Consider the following 23,645-nt stretch of genomic DNA (forward strand, 5'->3'; position numbering starts at 1 on the left):
GTGATATGACATCCGCCGACAAATGCTTCAGTTTCTTTCTTGGGAGATTTCTGAGGCTAGTGATGTATGGATCGGATGATACTAGAAGATGGTTGAAAACGTCTTGCATTGTATTTTCCCTAGACGATTTTCGAGAAAACCCTTCTCTATATTTCCTAATGCCTTTATTACGAGCTTCTTGAGCATCCTCGGACAGTTGACTTATGGGCAGCAAAGCTGATGAAATAATAAGTGGGCTATGAATTAGGATTTTATGTACTGTTGTTGGCATATAATACCAAGGATATCTATTTACATATTTTCTAGCTGTTTCAAGAGTGTATACCTGGAAATTATCTACATCAATTGCATAACCGCTTGATAGTGTCTGTAAAATAACCCGAAATCTTGTTATAATTTCTTCATCTACACTTGTAATCTCTGATGATACCGCAGAGTTCTCGAAAAATCTCCTTGCAGTGTTGCCATCATTACTACTTCCATACCCCTGCTTTGGACTATCTACATCGAGGGCCAGTTTTTCCTTGAATCCTTGTCGAATTCTTATTTTATTTCTGTTCATCGTCTCTCTTTCTTCATCTGTTCTTATTTGCCATTTCTTTATATCTAGCTTATAAGAGAGATGGAGAAGACATTCAAATAAACGTATCCAAGCATGCAGTGTCGAAAGGCCAAATTTTATGCGCGAGGCATCTACTTTCCTTGCTAGCATGTCATCAATATTGTTGAAAGTTTTTGATGTCGCACCACACAAATGGCACCTCTGAGCAGAGTCCGTGGCTGTTGCTGCATTGCAGACTTTTCCATCTACCATTGTTGGTACTAATTCATGTGTTATTGTAACAGTATGTCCCCCTTCAGAGATTGAGGAAGGCTGCAGACAATGTATTTTTTGTTCTATGTGTTCCATTTCTGTCACTATAATGTCTTTAGATTCGTGGATGAATTGGAGTCTAATCGGTCTACAAAAACGGGATGATGAAGGTCGGGGATTCTGCCATACAATTTTCTTATTGTGTGTTATCATCTGTAATGGCACAAATGATGTTACAAAAAGGCTGGCGTCTGATGTATCTTTCTCAGCAAAATGTTGTTTATATTCCTTGTGGCAAGAACTTCCGTCACAACCCCACTTAGAAATAAGTTGTAAATTTTGCTTCTCATTTACAGTTAAAGTGCTTATAACGTCTTCTTGGACTTTCAATATTCTTTCTGACGTATGGTCTAACAATGCTTGCAGCTCAGTTTCAGCAGACTTTTCTGTTATTTTAATGGCACTCGTATCGGGATAGCATGTCTTTTTTGCTTCTAACACCGTTCTGTATGGCGGAAAAATGTGGGCGTTAGATTCATTAGCCACGGACCTAATCAGGTTATATTGGAATTTCGTTAATTTAGCTTCAACTAGAATGGACAATGCTTTTGCTCCAGATAAAGGTATACAACTCTCTGAACTTAATTTATAAGCTTTTCTGTATTTTGAGGCCCTGGTTGGTGTTGAAAATTGTACATCTTTTATTACAGCAGCAGCATCAACCTCTCCTGTTTCACGAAGACTCATTTGTGTGGCATATGCGAGTTCTGAAGGACCTACCGTTTGTCTTAATTCCTGTGTTTTTCGTCTTTTAGAACGCTGACTACTTTCACTAAATTCTAATAATGGACGCCCGCCCCTCATTTGCGTTTCAGTAATGTGTATTGGAAAACTTATAGATTTTTCACGCCACTCCTTATTCCGTGATAGGAATCTCTCAACTGTCATATTTGACTGTTGCCATCTGGTTTTAAAATTAGATATTAAATGATTTAACACATTCTTTAGTTCATCGGATATTGTTGCAGGGGAATTGGTTATGATTCTAATGCGTTCTCTTAAATAATCGCACTGTTCTTCAAAATTAGATAATGAACGTTCCTGTAGTATGGTAAATAATTCACGTCTAGTGAGGTTTATGTGATGACTTTCAGATCCTGAAAAGAATTACAAAAATAATTCAATTTTTAATATATTGATTAAGAACTAATGTATTACAATGCAAAAACGCTATGCGCACTTCGAAACTAAATTCGAGCTAGTGGGCCCAGTGGCAGTTTGGGGCAGACTTTTTTTTATTGGTACATGAAAAGCATCCATATAGGTATGATTAGTAATGAGAAACTTGACAGGATCTCGCAGGACCAATAACTTTTAACCTCCGTGAATCCGCCGCTTTCACATTTTCAACCACAATTAACATGATTATATTATTTAATATCTAAATGCCGTTAGTTAATTAGATAATTACTTAGAACTATGTTCAAATATTCTACATACCTCCAGGAATAGAATCCATGCTTCAGCTTTTAGTTTCACACTTATATCACTTATTTGTAACACTTTAAAAACGACCTTTCTTTCACCACGCAAACTCAGCAACTACATTATCGAAGCGAAGCGCATTTTCAGCCATGTGTCTAGAAGCACAGGATTGGAGATGAGAGATAAGACATACGATATTTACAAGCCCTGTCCTTCCTCTTCAAATTAAACAGCAAACAACCCTCATCTGTTATGTTTCAGTTTTGGGGTTTTGGAGTCTCTTTGTTCACAACAATTTAAATTAATAAGAAGTTATAAAGTCATTAGAATAGAAATGAATTGGCACAATTTTCAAATGTGTTTGATCTGGTTGTACATTACTTAGCAGCTTTCATACATCGCTTATTTCGTTTCCTACCTATCTGGTAGTCCATTTTATTTTTGATCAAACAGTTTATTATATTATTTATCAATGAAGATATTGACACAGTCACTGCAAACGGAAATGTTAACAGGTAGCACTACCATTTTAAATAGCTCTTTTGTTTGCATCAATTCTAGTTTTACAAATAACATTATTAATTTTAAAAATACATCAGAACACAATTTTGTCTTAAGAGACAAATATTTTTAGAGGAAATCATTTTTTAATTTTTACAGTATCTGCCTGCCTGCTTATTTTCTCTTTTCCTTCCTTCCCTCCCTCTTTTCCTCACTCCCTCCCTTCCTTCCTTCCCACCTTTCCTTTTTTTTAGTTGGTTATTTAACGACGTTGTATGAACTATTAAGTCGATGAGATTGGTGATAGCGAGATGATTTTTGGCGAGATAAGGCCGAGGATTCGCCATAGACTACCTGGCATTCACCTTACGATTGGGGAAAACCTCGGAAAGAACCCTTTGCCTGCCTGCTTGCTTATTTGCGCGGTATGTATTGTTACATCATTTGGACTGGCTGCAAAAGAGTATTTGTCGAATACAGGAGGAGAGCCATTAATCCTTCCCAATGAAGGCTTACCGCGCAATGCCTCACGTCAGCCTCGCTGTCTGACCGTACAATTCCTGCTGCACTGGTTACGTCATTCGCCACTTCAACTGTGAACTTTCCAGTATTACTATTATAGAGTAGGCCTACTGAACACATACATTTTCCTGTCTGACTATGCAATGAATTTCTTCATTGTATGGAGATTTTTTCTAATTGGTAAGCATATTTATCCATGTTGCAAAACCAGTTCCTTCCAACATTGTATCCACCTGCAATTAGAATGCACACTTTTCGTGTAGGCTGGAACTCCGGCCACAGACAACTATAAAGGTAGGTTAAAAGAACTAAATGGATACAGGAATTTAGCACGTGTTAACTCCATGACAAATATAACCAGTAATACCGGTATTAGTATTCTTTTTGGTGAAAATTATTTTTAATAATATTGGATTGCAAAGTGTCCTAAGTCCTTGTTTAAAGACTATAACTTGCTTTATTCAAGTTTTAATTTATCCTTTTCAAGTCAATACAGGGTGATTCACGAGAATTTACCGCCACTTATGGAGCTTATTTCTGAAGAAATTTTAAGCACAAAAGTCATATAAACAAATGTCCTGTTCTCAATATTTATATAGTTATCGTACACTAATTTGAAGTTGCTTGTAAAATACGTTTTTTCTTAAGTTTGAAGGTGTAAGAATATTACAATTAGAGAATGAACCATTGAGAAGTATAATTTCTTTAATTGGCAAGTATTTTGAAGCTAAATATGTGCTGTGAAGTCTTTAGTTGCTTCGTACAACCATCTTTTTCAATGTTTAACTAGAAAATTACATTATTCTAATGCACTTATGACAACAATATTATAACAGATCATACCATTTCCACTTTGTTGATTCTATGCAGTTCAATTTTGAGTCCTAATTTACAGTCTTAGAGAGTTTACAACACATTTTAAAAAATGTCGCCGTCCGCTTCGATACACTTGGTCGCACGCTTGTGAACCGCACTCGTCGCTCTACATAACTGTTTACGGCTATTTTTAATTTCCGTAGCGGCATGCATGATGCACGCAAGTAGTTCCTTACGTGTCTGTGACTTCGTTTGGTAGACAAGATCCTTCATCCATCCTACGCATACGCTCAGCAACGTCTCCTGGATACTGAAGAAAGACATGATCGACTGTTCCCATCAATGATGTTAAAATGTAAAGTGACAGTGCAGACGAATAACAGAACTAGAGATTTAATTTAAATTTTCGTATAAAAGAAGAGAATGAATAGTATTTAGGCAATGAAATAGTTAATTACATTTTCAACATGGAACTTTGATTTAAAAAATAATAAATAAAGTGCATAAAATGTACAATTAAAAAAAAACTATTGTTTCTTTTTAGATGAAGGAGTCCCTCAGCACACTACATCGAATTAGTGGAATTCTTACCTTCCAAATTTTTTGTTATGTTTTTGTAGAAAATTATCGAAATTCTTTTTTCTGCAATTTGAATTACCTGCGAAACGATAATAATTAAGCAGTCCGTTCTCAGGAAAAGATGATCACAATATTATAGCATCTCTGGATTTAGTACACGATAATTCGAAAAAGCCTTCCAACATCATGCAGTTCTGTTTCAATCTCTTAGCAAATACCCAAACAGCGCATGCATATATTATGATGATGCATGGTTCGTACATGATCTAATACATGAACCGCTTGTTGGAATGAACCACACAACATTCGCAACCAAAGGCAACAATGTGACTCATTGAGCACGAACCCAGTCAGTGAAACAGCTGCTGACACAACATTGTCACATTCACGCATTGGCTGCTCGCTGGCCAAGGTCACGCGTTGTTCACAGCAATGCGTTCCAATAATGAAATGTAACTCTGTGAATATTGAGAATAGGACATTTGTTTATATGATTTTTTGCTCAAAATATCTTCAGAAATAAGCTCCGAAAGTGGCGGTAAATCCTCGTGAATCACCCTGTATAACTGTGGAAGTATATTTAACAGACTCTCCTAAGCCTTGCCTTAGTGTCTGCATATGATTTTTTTCAAATTTACAAATTTATTTTATCAGTTTTTGTCAATTTTCTCATAACTTGTCATTTGGATTAGGCCAGTTTGAAATCCACCTCTTCAATTGTGAATCTCGGCAGCAGACCATTTCTCAACGTATACGGACAACTTAATTTTGTTCAAGTGAGAATTGAAAATAAAAATACTGTGTAAATGTTATTCTGTGAAGTGAGTGTCAAAAAACACTGCAAAGGAGCTCTTAAAGTTCAAAGAAGTAGCCTATCACAGGTCTGCAGCGGACGTTTTGGCTCGAGCGCCAAGTAATTCATAGCATAATCCGATAGGTAGCGCACATGCATGATGGGTAAAATTGTCACGAGCGATAAATCCTCGAACGGTATAAGCTGAACGTTAGACATTCGTTCTTGTTACAGTGATGAACTGTGTAGTAACATCATAGATATTAATCATTTCAAAACTTTGCAGTATTTAACTAACCTCTCCATAGTACAACTACAAAACTTGCTTTAAAATGTAATATAAATGTTGTAGGTAAATGTTTTTTTTTTTTTTTTTTTTTTTTTTTCCCCACACAGGAGTGATTTTGTTTTTGCCACATCTGATAGATGTTATTGGATGTAAATGTAATTATTATAAACGGAGAACACTATCACGATAATGCAAGAACTGTATCAAGTTTTCTATTAATAATAATAATAATAATAATAATCTCTAATAATTAGTGTATTAATCTTTGCGTCTGTAACAGTTGTGCAGCATGATTATTCGTTTTATTATATTTTCTGTGACGTTATCTCTGTACTAATATTGTTATTAATCTACTGCTATATCAATCATATTTTGTAATACGTTTCTACATTGTCGTATTATATAGGCGGAACACTATGTATGGACCTATCATATCATATATGAGGTAAATCAAATATTGAATAATTATTAATTAGAAATAATAACTGTATATCAAAGATTTTCATACTATTTTATTTATAACTTCATGTTCCTGTTTTGGTACGTTCCATTGACTGTTCCATTAAACGTTTGTCATAAACGCAGAAAATAAAGCCTTATTTTTACCGTGTAAGCAAAACATATGTGTACCTTATCTGTCGCCTTCCATACAAGATAAGACATATCGGTGAGATGACCTTGTACTGTGCTTCTATTTATACGATCGTATCTCACTCGAGGGTGCGACACTCGACCGAGTTCAAGCGAGCGATTTAACTCCAATGCAGCACTCTGTAGCCTATCTATAGTACAAGAAACCAACAAAAACCAGCATTTCCAGAATGTCTGTACGCGGTCTGTATCTTTTAAGCTAGGATTACGATCAACATTCATTTGCGTTACATTTCGTAGTTTCCATCCGTACTTTGAACTTCTACCGAACGTTCAGAGGTTGTGAATTATGATGATCGACGTTCGTGACAACTATGACATTCTGCCGACCTTAACTAATGAGTACTGAAATGCACATGCCGAACAATGAGCTGAGAGACTACAACGTGTTCATAATATGTGCGTCCGTTTCGTCTGCAATATTCGCCGGGCTGATCACGTAACACCATCCCTCGAAATGTTGTCCTGGCTCCGTCTAGAAGATCTTAGGAAAATCCACTGTCTTTCCCTTCTCTTTCACATATTACATTTCTCCACTCCTGTCTATCTTGCGTCTCGTTTTCAAAATTTATCCACCCATCATAACCTAGACACACGATCACAACACTCCTCAATATTATCCATTCCCTCCCACCGAACATCCTCATATTCATCTTCTTTCACTGTGGCTGTTCCTCGACTTTGGAATTCCCTACCGAGTAATGTCAGGGACTGTCAGACATCAAATCAATTTAAGAATAGGTTAACGAGATATTTTTCTAACAATTATTGTCAACAATAATAGCTGTTTCAGGTTTCTCAGTGTTTAATGGTTATATATATCACAGATAAATATATAAATTATCTCATTATTATTATTATTATTACTATTATAATTACCATTATTATTATTGTTATTATTATTATTATCATTATTATTATAACTATTTCTTACCAGTGTTTATTATTGTCACACTAACATTAGTTATCCAATTTTCATCATTTACTTTTATGTTGTTTTATGATCTAGATATTAATGTAATAACTATGTAAGCAAATGTATTTAATTAGAATTAGAGTCTGGCTGGGCGGAAGAGAAGGCCTACTGGCCTTAGCTCTGCCAGATTAAATAAATAAATTATTATTATATGATAAACATTGATTCTGTGGTAACTTTATTTGAGACAACATAAATAAAATATGTTACGATGGAATAATATAGTTTGATGATAATGCTAAAGTAATAACAATAACAGTAATAATATAACCACAGATTATTAAATAGCTGGTCTATTGCGAATTAAGTATATATTATTTCTGCAGTAAAACCCCCTTTATTTCGGATTTAAATAAAATAATGTAGCTACAATAATGTAAATAAATTATCAAAGAGATTTAAAAAAAAAAAAGAAGTTGATTCCAGGTTCGAAACTAGGTCCAATTACACCACGGCCTTTCACTATACCACCACGCTACAGAGACTTATTTAATATGTTGGTTGAATTAGGTTCTATGAATGCTTTATGTTTGTTGCATGTAATGTTTAATTTTAAATTCTTAAATATTCAACAGAAATATATGCCATAAGGAGAAAATATTATATTCATGCGACCTGACATATTCAATCAAAAGATCGTCCCTCATATTATGTCATTTTAAATTAATATTATTTTATTTAATATTATTTCAGTACAAAAATGGCCACATTCACAATAAAGGAAGAGGCAAAAACAACGAAATGCGGCACGCGCTTCTTATTGTAATTTAAGTCCAACTTAAATATATTTTCTTTTGTGAAAGCTAGACCTTGATAATGTTGAATTAGCGCCGTCTTGTATTCTTTCATTCTAACGTTGACCTTAACCAGATGCATCGAGCTCTACAATAACAAGTTATATAACAAGATGAATACTTGGGGGGAAAAAAAGGGAGAAGCAGAGTTTCAAAACGTATTAAGTCCACCGTTGGACGAAACTGAATTTGATATTTTTCTTACTTCATTTTCATACTGTGAAGTCTGATCGTTTTAAGTCGTCATATTTGTGAACCTTGAAATATATTCCTAAAAGTGATTGGGTGCAGTATAACGAAAACGTGTCTCGTTTACAAGCAATTCTGTTTTTCGTAATTCCTGGAAGAAATTGTTCCTTGGCCATAATAAAATTTGAAATGATGCCAGTCAAATCGACTTAGTACTCGCTAAATTACTTTTTTTTTTTTCTTTTTTTTTACAACATTCCATTTAGCCTTGTGGATAGCAAGCATGTTAAACCGGCGCTTATTATTTGAGCATTTTACTGAGTATCAGATTCGAACTACAATCACACCAAAATGAAAGGGCTCGCAAGTTTGTTGGTCTATCTAGCTGACCTCATATGAAGAGTCCACTGCAAGAATGATGGATGTCATTTGGAATACATTTTGCAGGAGAAGCAATTGAAAGTTTGAAATGCTTAGCGCTCAAAGCTTGACTGTGATTTTCCGAGCATTACTGGACAATGACTATCAGTGTTAATGCCATATAACTCTGTATGTACATTCTACAGGGACATCATTTTATTTTTACTAACATTTTTAATATTAATCTGGCTATACCTTTCTATTACCGATTGAAACAGGAAACACCGTTTGCTACCCCTTCCACGACTGGAGTAGGTATAGGAGGGAAGACAAGTAGTTCATCCATTTATATAAACTAGGAAATATCGCGATTTTGAGTTTGATAATTTTCATTAGGTTTTTGTTTAATGAAAATACAATACTGTATTAACACTTAGTGTTTTTACTCACGAATTGAGCTATCCAGTCGGACGTATTAATTATGCATTGTATATTGTACTATTGCAGCGCATTAGCGTACAATATAGAGAATGAAGTTAAATTGAAAATTATTATAATATGGATATTTAAACACATTTTTGAAAATGGTGGCCATTTATTTCGATACAGGCTTCAGTTCTTTAGTGCATATTATCACACTATAGACTATTGTGCTTAATTCCAATTACCAGTTTCGTCCTTCGTACGAATAACTCATGTTGAAATAATTCTGTATCTACTCTATAAAAGAGTACCTTACGTATTGTAAATTCAATCTTCACTTCTGCCCGATCAGAAAAGATAAAATTACTCAGAAATGCTATCTACTGCCCGTTCAAATGGTTTTGTCGCAGGGTCTTAGAAAGGGGGGGGGGGAATCGAGTGACAGTTAATTACTTAACGAGGCCCTTTTATTTAAGTTATTTTAAACACTTGTGTAATATTACGTAGACGTTCAATTCCTAACAGAAATTAATGTTTTCAGAATAGAGCTAAGATAGCCCAGCTACGAGACTTTACCCTCTGTAACAGAAGCAGGTGGGGAAAATCGGGATGCGACGTAGGCAAACGGACGACAGTACCTGTGCGAAAATATGATTCAATATTGAAAGCTCTTTCGTCACTGGAAAACGCGAACATATTTCTGGAACGTACTGTACTCACTCAGTACTGCTTACGCGCCCTCGGCTCTGTGTCGTGAACGGTTGGAAGTTTACTAGTAGAAGGGGTGGGAGTGAAGTACATTCAAAAACTCAGGTACAATCAAAATTGAAGTAAAAATAAAATGATGTCCCTGTATATATCTTAAGCTATGCATTGACAGTCTTGGTTCATTTTCGACAATAAAGTGACATCCATCATTCTTGCATTGGACTCTTCATATGTAAATGTTGGCAGAATTTTCTGCGAGCAATACAGTACTCAGTACTCTGTAGAAAAGATATTAGTAGCCCAATTATGATGTCATAACTACTTTCATGTCTTTGTAAGGTCAATAGACTGGTAATCCTATTCGGACGTATTATTTCCCTTTAAAAGTTCTAATATTTCTCCTGACAACTTACCCTTTTCCAAAATAAAATAAAAACTTGTACTTTGCAGTACGAAAGCCAGTTCAACTTCATAGGACAGGACCGGGAAGTATTAAAGCAGATATAGGCATTATTTTCAAAAGAAATCATTTATTGTAGTACATTAAAACAAAGCGCCAAGTTTTAAGGACACACGTTTTGTCACTTCAACTTGGTACTTTACCCCTCTCAAAAGTTATACGAGGAAAAATTCGATCCGACGCTAACCACAGCAAAATGCTGGATATTAGACCACCCAAACGACAGTGTAAATTGCTATCTCCACCGGGTTGGATATGCTGCAGGAATTGACCCCTTCCTACCAACCTCCTGCACGAAAAATTATTTCAAACAGACTATTTGATTATGTGTACGAAAAAAAAATGTATGAAGAATACAGGGGAAAAACAATGAAAGTCATTGATATAATCAAGTGATATCATCTAATTCAGTATATTACTGCAAATTTTATTGCTGTTTCTAATGAAAAAGTAGGAAAGTATGACTCTATCCGTTGTGACGATTCTCCTTTACCAGCTCTGATAAGAAAAACACATAAATTTTGCAGTTATTTATTTATTACAAACCCCCCCCCCATTGAGGGTGGCCCTTACGGACTCGGTATATCCTCAAAAAAATTAATATACTTATGTAAACATAGATATTAAAATTTAAAAAAAAGGAACAAAGAAAAGGGCATGAAAAATTACAATTGCTGTTAATGTGACACCATGTATTTAATTAGGATTTTTTAACACAATTATCACATCCCTCGAAATTCTTCGAAAAAAAAGCTGGTATAGCCCCTTGAGCACCTAGGAGCAAGCCGAATACCTCAACGTGAATTAAGCATATTTCAGCTTGAAATAGTTGAATGTAGGCTCATAGAACGACTTCTTCTCAAAGTGGACCTCTGCTGACGACATCCTACATCAAAACGTATCGTGAGGTCCACAATGTTGCCCTGTTTAGCGTCAGCATTGTACGCTAAAATATCTTTAAGTTCAGAGAAGTAGCCTATCTATAGTACAAGAAACTAACAAAAACCAACATTTCCATACGCGTTCTATATCTTTTAAATGATGAAATCACCCTTAAGAGGATTATGACGTTGATTGTCCCTACACTCTACATATACAAACATATTGATCGTAACTCGGTTTTACTCATTGATGGATGGAAGAATGAATCCAATAATACGAATACGTAATGTTATCACAACGATAAATAATGTTAATGTAAGTAGTGCAAAACCAAGAAATGCCTTCTTACAGGCTTTCAATTTTTCAGGCAAGTTAGAAGTAGAAAATAAATTATGTGAAATTGTAAAGGAGGCAACTGAAATAGCAATCACATAGTATAACACAAACATCTACTTTACCATGTCTGATAATGCCAGCAACATGGTAAAAATGAGCAAGAATCATAAATTATGGCATTCTGCCTATAACTCACAGACTGCAAATCTGCTGGCTAAGGACCTATTACCTACAAACGTATCAACAAAAATAAATCAAGTCCTGGAAGTATTTATCAGTAGCATCAATTTTCGTCTAATGGTGGTTCTACAGTTTGAAGAATGGTTGGAGGAAAGAAAAATTCTTTCCAGCACCGGGACTCGAACCCGGGTTTTCAGCTCTACGTGCTGACGCTTTATCCACTAAGCCACACCGGATTCCAGTTCCGATGTCGGATTGAATTCTTTCAGTTTAAATTCCACCTCTTAGTTTCCCTTTAGTAGCCAACCCTCATGAACTGTGTCACAGATGTGTGATAGTGGCACAATGTCCAACACACTATGAGCAGAGGCTGAGGTCTGACAGAATGAGCTCCGTCTTAAATTACTAACAAGGAGAGAACACGCTCTGTATATCACCGAATTAAATCAGATTTTGTGATATTAAAGTACAAGACACACTGTTTAAAGTCATACCTGGTATGGGTGGCCAATGACTCCTCGTTTTGGAAATATTGGCTATTTTGTGTGACATACTTCCGTTAGGTGCCTAATAGGGAAGCATTAGACTGTGTAACGGCGTAGCTCATGTGGTTGGATGGTGAGTTGTCATCCAGGCAATCCGAGTTCGAATCCTAATGTCTTCTCGTTTTTTAAAGCTTGATATTATTATTATTATTATTATTATTATTATTATTATTATTATTATTATTATTATTATTATTATTATTATTATTATTATTATTATTATTATTATTATTCACTTTCAGTTGTCAGTTCCTATATTCAAAGCCATGTTGAAATACACGTGGTATGCATCAAAATTAATAAACGAATGAGAAGTGTTTGTGAATGTGAAGGATATGTGTGTGACTGTGGACAACCTTCTTTCATTTGCTGTGCATGATGCAGGAAATATGTATGTTTCGTGTCTTTTTATGACATTATAATGAATCGGGTACAAAATGAAATGGAATAGCTGCTACAGAAATAGAACAGACACCAGTGACACATCTTACCTTCCTATATGAGCAGTACTTCATTGTTTATCCTTTACAATACAATGTTAGTTAATTAGTAATTTGTTTAAAACATGATGAAGCATTCAATACATTGAGAAATATGATATAGGTATGTAAATAGATAACTGTGATCACAATATTAATCACTATTAAAAAAATATAGCACCAGTTAAGATTCGAACTCAAGTTGCCTGGATAACAACTCAGCATCCAATAATATGGGCTACGCTGTTACACAGTCTAATGCTTCCCTATTGAGCACCTAACGGAAGTATGTCACAAACAACAGAAAATATTTTCAAAACGAGAGGTCATTGGCCACCCATATCAGGTATGACTTTAAACAGTGCGTCTTGTACTTTCATATCACACAATCTTATTCGGTGATATACAGAGCATGTCCTCTCCTTGTAAGTGATTATTTACGCATATCATGAGGGCTGGCCACTAAAGGGAAACTAAGAGATGGAACTTAAACTGAGAGGATTCAATCCGGCATGGCAACTGGAATCCGGTGTGGCTTAGCGGATAAAGCATCAGCACGTAGAACTGAAAGCCCGAGTTCGATTCCCGGTGGCGGAGAGAATTTTTCTCTGCTCTACTCATACTTCATCATGTGATAACGCAGAATTTCTGCACTAAAATACCGTATGTACTTCGGTACATCATAATAATATGTTCTACAGTTTGTCTGCTGGTGTTATCAACGAGATGCCTCTGCAATGCGCAAAATGTCAGCTAATTATATTATGAATTCGCAAAAATTCCATCAGAGAAATGTCTTTTATTTGAAAAATAATGTCTTTCTTAAGTGAAAGAAGCAATTGCCCTCTAACAACATGTCAGAGGTCAGAAAGCAGTGTCGCTGAAGCAGTATAATTATGGATTAAACTGCAGTTATCAGATAGTCGTGATGACAAGCTTTTTTCCCTTGAGAAGAGGAAAATGCAATATATATGTATGTATAGCATGCCAGTAAATGTACTTCACTCTAAAGGCAGGGTGTGACAACGATTTGCCGTCACAGCTCCGGAAAAATTGTTGTGTTATATTCCCCGTTACTCTTATTTCCGGCAGCCATTAACGATGCAGGTCGGCTACATTTAAACTTGTGTGTCTTGTGATTCGATGATAATGACGTTATGCATTTCCTAAGGCTCGATAAATACATAATATACTCGCTCGCCATTTTGGCTCTTTCGTTGGCGTTCGCAGAAAGCACACGAGGACGTTATTTGCCGCTCAATTATTTGCTGAATTACAGTGCGTTTGATTTATTATCATAGGAGCTACGACATGATAATGTTTAACGGTGTGGCAAATAGATTCCTCGCCTGGTAGGTCGCCAACGAAATAACAACAAGACGAACGATACTACCTACCTAGACTTTATAGAGCCTTCTCTTCCTAAGACGTAAGCAAAGAGGAGGAGTCACGCCGGGAATAACAGCGTCGCGACTATAGATAAAAGCGATTTTGTCACAGTGTGATTTTAGTGTTCAGATGATTCTTGGCGATTGTGAATGTCATTCACAGAGTCATTCATAAAGATGATGGCAGACAACACATGCTACAATCCAACGGTGATGTCATCATCAGTTGTAATGTAGAAGTTGCTTGTTGCTGCAAGTCCCAGCTTGTCTGGGTTCTTCAAGTCTTCAATTCGTGACCATTTTATAAAATTAAGGAATACACATACTGTAAGTGTTCTTTGCAAGAGTAATGAAGGTATATCGGAACAAAACTGGAATGTATCCGAACATTACAATCATAAGACATAATACAGCCCCTACAAATCTTCGTTTTGAGACCCAAACTATTACTTCTAACTGATGACCAGTGTTGTGCTCAGTCTTTTCTTTCACATGTTCCATAAAATCAGATTATTTGAGACTTTGTAGAATTCAGTAATGAGTGTTGAATTGTTAAATTCTTCTAAATTAATCGTCTTTATTAATATGGACTATATAAATTAGCAATATATTTAATCAATATATGAGTCCCAAGAATGTTTACGAAGGTGAGTCCTTCCTGGAAGAATATAGCCGATACCGAGTGCTTGTAACTTCAATATCAGAGAGTTTCCCTCTCTAAACTCTAGAGTGGTACAATAATTTCTCATAATTAGATCAAAGATATGTTGTTCTAAAAATTAATCTTCTTCCGACTTGCAGTTGTATGGACTCTGCAGCTATCATATACGTAATCAGTTGCTGTACCTATGAATCACGCATTGATCTGAAGGCGATTTCTCGGAGCTGTGATTTTGGAACTATAACGCAGTCGGAGCCAGTGACAAACCTATCACCGCGACAAAATCACAGGTTTTCAAATCACGCCTCATCGCTATTTTAACCACAATATCAAGGACGGAATTTTAATGGACATCATGACCAAATTATATATTAATATTGGACATTTTGGACGCAGAAGATCTTACCAGCTGTCAGCAATAGGTATGTGACAAAGCGGTAATATTTATTTGGTAAACTTTCAGCCAAGGGGGTCGCATCTCCAAATACATTTTTTTTTGTCTTCTTTTGTTTTTTCAAAGGGACGCCATAAAAAAATCCAGCAGAACTTTACTAATAAATTACTAAACATTCCATATTTCTCTGCATAACTGGTCTTTTTTCCATACCGCTAACAACAATTGCCTTTCATTTGGAAAAAAAAATGATAATAATATTCTATATGGTAGGCCCGAAGACCTGTTCAGGCTCAGAAAGACTCTTTCCATTTGGTTCTAGAATGATCTACATCTCTATGACCTTCTGGTTTATAATGTAAAATATTATTACCAGGGAACGGATTTATATGGACTAAAAATATATGAAATATGTAAATATATATGTAGTTATTTTTACCAAAATATGGAATTAAATATGGATTTTTACCAAAATATGGAATTAAATATGGACTTAAAATTATAAAAAAATGACTATGTACGTTAAATATTGGTACATTTTAATCAAACTAAACAAAAAATATAATGGACGTACCTTATCTTCCAATGTAGTTTCAACAAAACACAATTTTTATTGTCTGTTACCATAACAATAGGTTACAAACATTTCTTTCAAGTGCTGAAAAGTGAATCTTCTTCTATTGTCTCTGAGGATAGATTTATACTGACTAAAAGAGCGTTCGACGTCACAAGAAGTAACTGGTACATAATTCAATTTCACAATGTCTGCTGGGGATAAGTCCAAGTTAATCTTCACTGTTGATTCACCACTCATCACAGCAACAACCTTTTGTAGTTCTTCATATCCAGGGTTTTTTGAAAGTACAGTGTCCACCTTAGCTCTTACTGCATCTGCAACTTTACCTCTACCACGATTCAGTTGTTCCACAGTACTATTTATAATTTCAAAACTTTCAGATAGTGAAAGGTGCCTATTTTGGAGACTTTTGAGCGTTTTTATGATGCATGAAAATGTATGCTGAATGTGAGCTAAGTCATTCTTCACACTTATGTCACAGGTAACTGTTTTCGCAGTATCAATTGAGACTGCATCTTCAGAGTCCAATGCAAGGAGAACATTGTTAATAGAGTCTATATGTTCGGCATAATATTCAACTGCTTCTAGCCATGTACCCCATCTAGTTAAAATTGGCTTTGGTGGCAATGGAATTTCAGGGTACATTTCTTTCAACACGTTAACTCTACTGGGAGCTTTGAGAAATACTTTTTTCACTGATGAAATCAACAAATCTACTTTAGGGAAATTGTCTCTGACCACTTCTGCCACACGATGAAATGCATGCGCCACACAAGTAAAATGAGTCAATTTAGGATATACAACAGATAATGCTTGTCCAGCTTTGACCATATAAGGGGCAGCATCGCTAATAAAGAATAACACATTATCGTACATAATACCCTTTGGCCACAGGATACCCATAGCTTCGTTGAACAGTTTAACTATAGTTTTGTTATTGCACTTTTCTAGAACATCACAATGTAAAAGAATTCGTTCAGAATATTGTTCACTTAACAAACCGATAACTACATTACCAACAAGTCTACCTTCTTTGTCGGGAGTCTCATCAATGGAAACCCAAATTGAACTATCTTTAATTTCATCTCTTATCTTCTGTATTGTCTCATCGTAGATGGATGGAGCATACGTCTTCCTAAGTGTTGACTCATCCGGGATTGTATGTTGAGTATATTTTTCAAGGAATTCCCTGAAGACCTTATTCTTTAGTTTGTAGAGAGGAATATCAGCAGAGATGAGAGAACGGCACAGGTCGATGTTAAACTCAGATCTTACATTCGATGTTGTTGGTTGTGTTAAAAACAATTGTCTCTGCTTGGAATTTAGTTGTTTGTTGGCCTGATGTTTACTAGTTGTAATGTGTTGTTGCACCAGGAACTTTTGTGTAGATGATACTGCACACTGACACAAATTACAAAATAATATTTTATTGTCAGTTGATAAACCATCTTCTTTAAATTCTGAAATGTAACTTGTTAGTTTTGATTTTAAATTGACTGAATGACGTACTTTTGGCATATTTACCGTCTTTATAGTATGATTTACAAAACTGAACCTATGTGTACTCTGACTGGCATTTAACTGTTGAGCTGCACAACTGAAGTCTGTTAAAAATTTTAAATTAAATTAATACAGTTTTGTAACTTACTTTCCCATTGTTGATAGGACTGCTAATTTTCAAATAACTCTGATGTTAAAGGGATTACTGAACATGTGTTTAAATCTCTATTGTTGAAATGTATTTTTAAAAGTTAATGGAATTTTGTTTTGTTTTATTGTTAAACCTAATATAATATGGACTGTTTTATATGAAATATGGAAAATATATGGAAATTAACGAAAATATGTACTAAACTCTAAAATATGGAAAAATATGGAAAATAAAAGTAGGATTTTTCAACCCTACACATTGTGAAACATAAAGATAATGCAAAATATAAATTATATTAGCTTTATAAGTAAATATGTATTTACATATAAATCCTTTCCCTGATTATTACTTATTCTATTAGAGTCCATTCGCTTCATGTGACCATACCAGCTATTTTTATTTAAAATATATCTGTTTTTCATTTAGGTTAAAATATGTAGCCTATTTCTATTTTCATTATTGTTCACTTGATCAAGCAAAGTAAGACCAGCAACTCTTCTTAAAAACTTAATTTCACTTGTTTCAATTTTCCTCCTGTCAGATATATTTAATTTTCTGCACCATACATTAGCATCGGGCCAGCCATCACTTCATAAAACTTGAGCTGTGTGTCGATTCGGTTTTGTTTCCCAGTGTTCAGTGTTTTGTACCGCACATCAGTTCAAATTTATACGGTTTATTAATAAGATCATTCTTCCTGACATATGCATGTTTATTAGACTCTTAAAACGAAAGATCAAGTTTGTGATTATTACTGACAACATTTTGTTAGTAATGTAAAATGTTAGTTAAGGTTTTAAATGCAAAATAATGCAATAACTAAGATTTTAGGATATATTGTTTCCATAATGGCAGAAGCTATTTTTGAAATCAAGTACCGATTAATGTTTTGTACTATTTATGAGAATTTTTGTCAACTGTGTTATGTTTACAAATTAAAATCGTTGGATTATCATTAAAACTAATCTTAAAACAACCGTTATTTATTGAAAAGAGTTATGCGACTTGAGAAAGTGTGTATTTTACAATATTCGCTATTGGGTAAAACCTATATGACAATTCAGGGTAAAGAAACACAGTTTTTATATAATAAGTAATAACATATTAAAAATAATTAAATGTTACATCATATCTACGCGGTATATTAATGATGAAGAGCTGTGAAACTTCTGAATTCCATTGCACTATATATTTTGTATGTAAAAACATTAATAGAATCTAAAACAAAAACAACAAAGTAATTAATTAGTATTAAATTCGACAAAAATCAGTTCCATGTTACTTTATTACATCATGGTGTATAAAACTCACATTACATGTAAATTATGTGCAAAATACTTACATTGTATAAATTAATCTTAGACCATACTGATGTGGATTTTAATGAAATTCTAAGGAAAAGCACTTAATATGGATCTTGTGTAAAGTACAGAGACAATTTTTAGCAGTATATTATTAAGAAAGTGGTTTGACCTTGCTGTTACGGAAATTGCTTTTCTATTCTTTTTTGAAATCACTGAGGCAGTGAAATACTGACACTGATCTTACTTACAATTGGCTATTGTGAATCTGAGAAGGTGCATAAGTACTAAATACTGTCTTAGAAAAAAAAAAAAAAAAAAAATGGCCAGCTGTCATACGTTAAGTCCCCTTGGGAAGACTTGGTTGATTCCGTGAGAGCTTAGGTTTACACTGAAGGAATTTCTTATACACGACTCCGCTCTGTTTTTTCTTTGTTTTGGTTGTTGCTTTTTCTGTCTGTCTATAGGTCAAGTGTTATGAATAATGTATAACGAAGATATATTCAAGGAGTAAATTATGTACAAAATAAACATTCTTTCCCTAGTCGTGTGAACCAGGCGCTGCCCGAAGTGAACTTAAGACAAATTCACGCTATAAGAGAGCTGTCATTTTTGTTTGTTTTCTCACATAGTTATTTTTAGTTTCAAACATTAACAGTCCCTTTTCCTTCCTTCGCTTTCACATTATAATTAAAGATTTGAAGTAAATAAAGACCTAAGTATCATTTTCATACTTTCCAGGAAATTAGTCGTAATATACGTTGAAGCCCTGACCACATATAACAAACTGATCAGTCTGAGAAACTTTCAAGACAACCACTTATCAATTTCACTATGCTGTCATCTAGCGACTGCAAAAGAAGTCACGTTATAATCCTTACGGAATTGCACGAAACAACTGTACTTTCATCTAGCGATCGTTACAAAAAATACCTTTTCGTCAGTGGATGCTCTGGTGGTTGTTCTCTATGTTGCCATTTCGTAACACGAGAAAGCCAATCTGGTGTGAGTGAGTGAGTGAGTGAGTGAGTGAGTGAGTGAGTGAGTGAGTGAGTGAGTGAGTGAGTGAGTGAGTGAGTGAGTGAGTGAGTGAGTGAGTGAGTGAGTGAGTGAGTGAGTGAGTGAGTGAGTGAGTGAGTGAGTGAGTGATCAGAGGTTGAAGCTATTGGCACATACACATCCGCCATAAAACGATAAAGAAACGAGACTGGACCTTGAGTTTTAGATACAGTAGTGGCAAAAAAAACCGAACCGACTCTTGTAGCTGATTTTAGAGCCTTGTTCACTCCAGAGCACGATAGACTGGTAACTAAAACTTTTGTGGTTCGAATCCTGCCTGAGAAGGAAACTTTTTTTTGTTCCTTATTCAAATTTATTCCCAATACTATTAGATTGCTGGTAAAATTCATGTTCTGGGAATAATAAGTTAATTAAGTAGTAAAATGTCGCTGCAATCGAAAAGTATTGGGAGTATATTTGAATAAGGAACAAAAAAAAAAGTTTCCTACCCAGGCAGGATTCGAACCACGAAAGTCTTAATTACCAGTCTATCGTGCTCTGGAGTGAACAAGGCTCTGAAATCAGCTACAAGGGTCGGTCCGGTTTTTTTTTGCCACTACTGTACATAAATTCTTCTTTCAGTGAAAACACAATATTCACGATAATAGCACTTAGACCCTAAACTAGGCTACTTCAAGTCTTTAATTTTGCAATTACTTTTACCCTGCAAATATTTTCTTCACCAGCTGAACATTGAAAATATGACATACAAATGCTACAGTCAACGAGGCTAGATTCCTCTCCCCTCCGTCAGTACTTATAGTAAAAGTATATTATAATATGTGCATACATTGCAATACAACCATGAGACCAATTCTCTAAACGGTTCCGGGTTACAAAGTCCCCTATCAATTTTTTTCCGTGATAAAAAGGTGACCGGAGCGTGATGTGTAAAATGCCACCTCCTCCTCTTTCAAAGGTCGAGTGAACATGTAAGTTGTACCTTAATGCCCTCAGAATTCCTTTATCTCAGTATTTTAAGATTTGGTAATTCCAACAATGAAATTGAAGAGTGTGATCCCAAATCCAGCTCAGTCCATTTGGTCATTTTTATGATTTATAGGCCTACATAGACTACATATGATTTTTGAGACCTCTATCATTATAAATTAAGCTTCTTTTCTTCAGAAACTCGTCTAAAAGTTTGTGTCATTGTCCACATTGCTTGAAAACTCATTCAGTTCGTATACAGGTGGATAAAAATACTAGCTCAGTCCTTTCATAAAAATGGTCTGAACGCGATTTGGGATCACACTCTAATTATCTAGACTGACAATCTACGTAAGTTACATTAAGTTTTCTGGTTTCCTATATGGCCTCTAACATCTCGTTTGATATTTTGCTATCACTTTTGTAAGTAAACTTACTAGTAAATGGCCCGCTGAATATAACGAACTCTCTGACATAAATGTATACATATGTATAACTGACTATAAAGAGACGACGAATTCATAAGGGTTTTATCCCTTCTATAAATTGTCTCTTATTTCTGGTCAATTTGGATTGGACCTATATTTTAATAGTTAAATGAATATCTGGTTTCTCATATTTACTAGCAATTGCCATGACATCATGATATCGCTTTCTCATATCACGTGGTGAGTCTGTGAACATAGAAGGTAAAATATTATTGCACATCCAATTTTAGTGCCAGATTTATTTTCAATATCCGCTAAATCTGTCAAGTCTTTATACATCTCAATTTGTAATTTTTTTGTTATTTTTTAATAAAATAAAATTTATTAGTTTCAACTTGCACGTACAACACTGCCACCACTGTCGAAATAGCTTCCCACCAAACAGTATTGGATTGAACTCACCTTTGTGCAAGTTTTGTATTGAAATGTTTTTGAGCTTTGTATTTTCATATCTTTCTATCTGCATATTAGGTTGCCTCCGGTTAACAATAAGGAAAAACATTAATTGCATAGGCTAAGTCTTTGGATAGAAATTAATGCTTAGACAAAGTGTTTATATTAATGAAGGGAAATTGCTTAATCCTTGGAAAAATTTTTAAATCCCTATCAAATGGTGACATTTTGAATATCACTATTTCATTACTGTAATTGTGAAAGGATTGTAACGTCATCTATTTGCATTTTTGTCTCGTAAATACCACTTACATTAGAAGAGATCGACCCTCAGCTAGGTCTATTTAAAAAAAAAAATGACAAGCGTAAAGCATCAAAGTTACAAACGGAAGAACAAAAAATTGTAACTAAATCTCGAAAATATAGAATTAAATTTGGTACACATGAAAGATCACATACTCTGTTCAAAAAGTTTCCGGAATATATATTTTTTTTTCGCCGAAATAATAATGTTATGCGATATATTTCTGTTTCTGTTGTTGGCATCATTCATGTCGTAGAGTAGTTGTCGCTGCTGCTGCTGCTGCTACTGCTGCTGTTGTGTGGCAACTGGCTGTTGTTTGTGTATTATTTGAGGGGCTTAGAACAAAAAGCAGGTAAGTGACGGAAACCTAGTTTTGAGGAAATTACAGTTAAAGTTCTACATGCAATGGAATATTATACACTAGTTTGGTGAAATGATGCCCATATAGCAGCACTGCACAGTGTGATCACTTACCTGATTTTATCCCAAAGAAACATCCTTTTGGGCTATCACAACACGCACTTACCTCATTTTTTTAATAATGTCACTTACCTGCTTTTTGTTCTAAGCCCCTCATTTGTTCGTTGCATTTTAGAATGTGGGATACAGAGCAACACGCAAACAATATCAAATTTTGTATTCTATTCAACAAATCTCCAGACGCATTAAGAATGCTTACGGTGAAACAGCAATGAGAAAAAAAACGTTTTTCTGAAGGTCGTCCAGTGCCCTGGTAATTTCTGATACTCATACGACCTTCATTATGAAATGCGACGAACGAATGTCACACAAACAACAGCCAGTTGCCACACAGCAACAAAACTATTATTATGAAAATTCTACGGAAGTGACGTCATGAATGATGTCAACACCAGAAACAGAACTACATCACATACTGTATTACCCATCCAGGGCGAGCAGTGTTCCAAATTTAGTTTTTTTTAGCTAAATCCTGCTTTTTTATGTTTAGCTTAGCGGCAAAAAGAATTCCATCCCGCTTAGCGGGGAATCTAGCTTATTTCCTTTGCTTAGCAGGCGGGAAGCTTCGTTGGTTTAATCCAGTTTTAGATAAATTTATTTAATATTCTATAAATTACAATCGTAAACTATTCATTGTAATCAGGTAATAATATGTTGTAATGCAGAGACGAGTTCAAACATGTTTCATCATCCTTCCCTTCCAACTCTTTCCCTTTCTTGCCGAGTTGACGTGACCAATGGGCTCTATAGTAAGGATGTACAGTAGTGGCAAGAAAAACCGGACCAACCCTATGCAAATCAAGATTTTCAGGTATAACTCCCTGTAAAGTTGATTTGAATAATTTCGAGGGAACAATTTTTCCCTCGAAATTATTCGGACCAACCCTTGTAGCTGATTTCAGAGCCTTGTTCACTCCAGAGCACGATGGACTGGTAACTAAGACTTTCGAGGTTCGAATCCTGCCTGGGAAGGAAACTTTTTTTTGTTCCTTATTCAAATTTATTCCCAATACTTTTCGATTGCAACGATATTTTACTACTTAATTAATTATTATTCCTGGAACATAAATTTTACCAGCGTAGCAGATACTCAGGGTGTTAAAATCACTCCATGTTATTTATAGAAAAAATTATGTGTAATTACAAGTAGCAGTAACACTGGATTTGCACGGTCTGAAATGTCAATTTCGATACGCCAAATCTGGAAGAAACTTTGAGACAACATCAATTCGTGTCA

The 23,645-nt window shown here is 34.9% G+C and overlaps 1 protein-coding gene across 3 annotated transcripts in view; it reads left to right on the forward strand.

Moving 5' to 3' along the window:
- Window positions 1-23,645, forward strand: part of LOC138706266 (uncharacterized) — a 149,780-nt gene that overhangs the window by 63,056 nt on the left and 63,079 nt on the right. The window contains exon 1 of one of the 3 annotated variants that reach the window (XR_011333941.1): window positions 3,556-3,616. The exons of the other annotated variants lie outside the window; for them this stretch is intronic. The gene's annotated coding sequence lies outside the window, so the exon portion shown is untranslated. Of the gene's footprint in view, window positions 1-3,555; window positions 3,617-23,645 lie in introns of those variants that run through there. 3 annotated transcript variants of the gene reach the window in all.

The sequence above is a fragment of the Periplaneta americana genome, chromosome 9, assembly GCF_040183065.1.
Source record: "Periplaneta americana isolate PAMFEO1 chromosome 9, P.americana_PAMFEO1_priV1, whole genome shotgun sequence".
NCBI lineage: Eukaryota > Metazoa > Arthropoda > Insecta > Blattodea > Blattidae > Periplaneta > Periplaneta americana.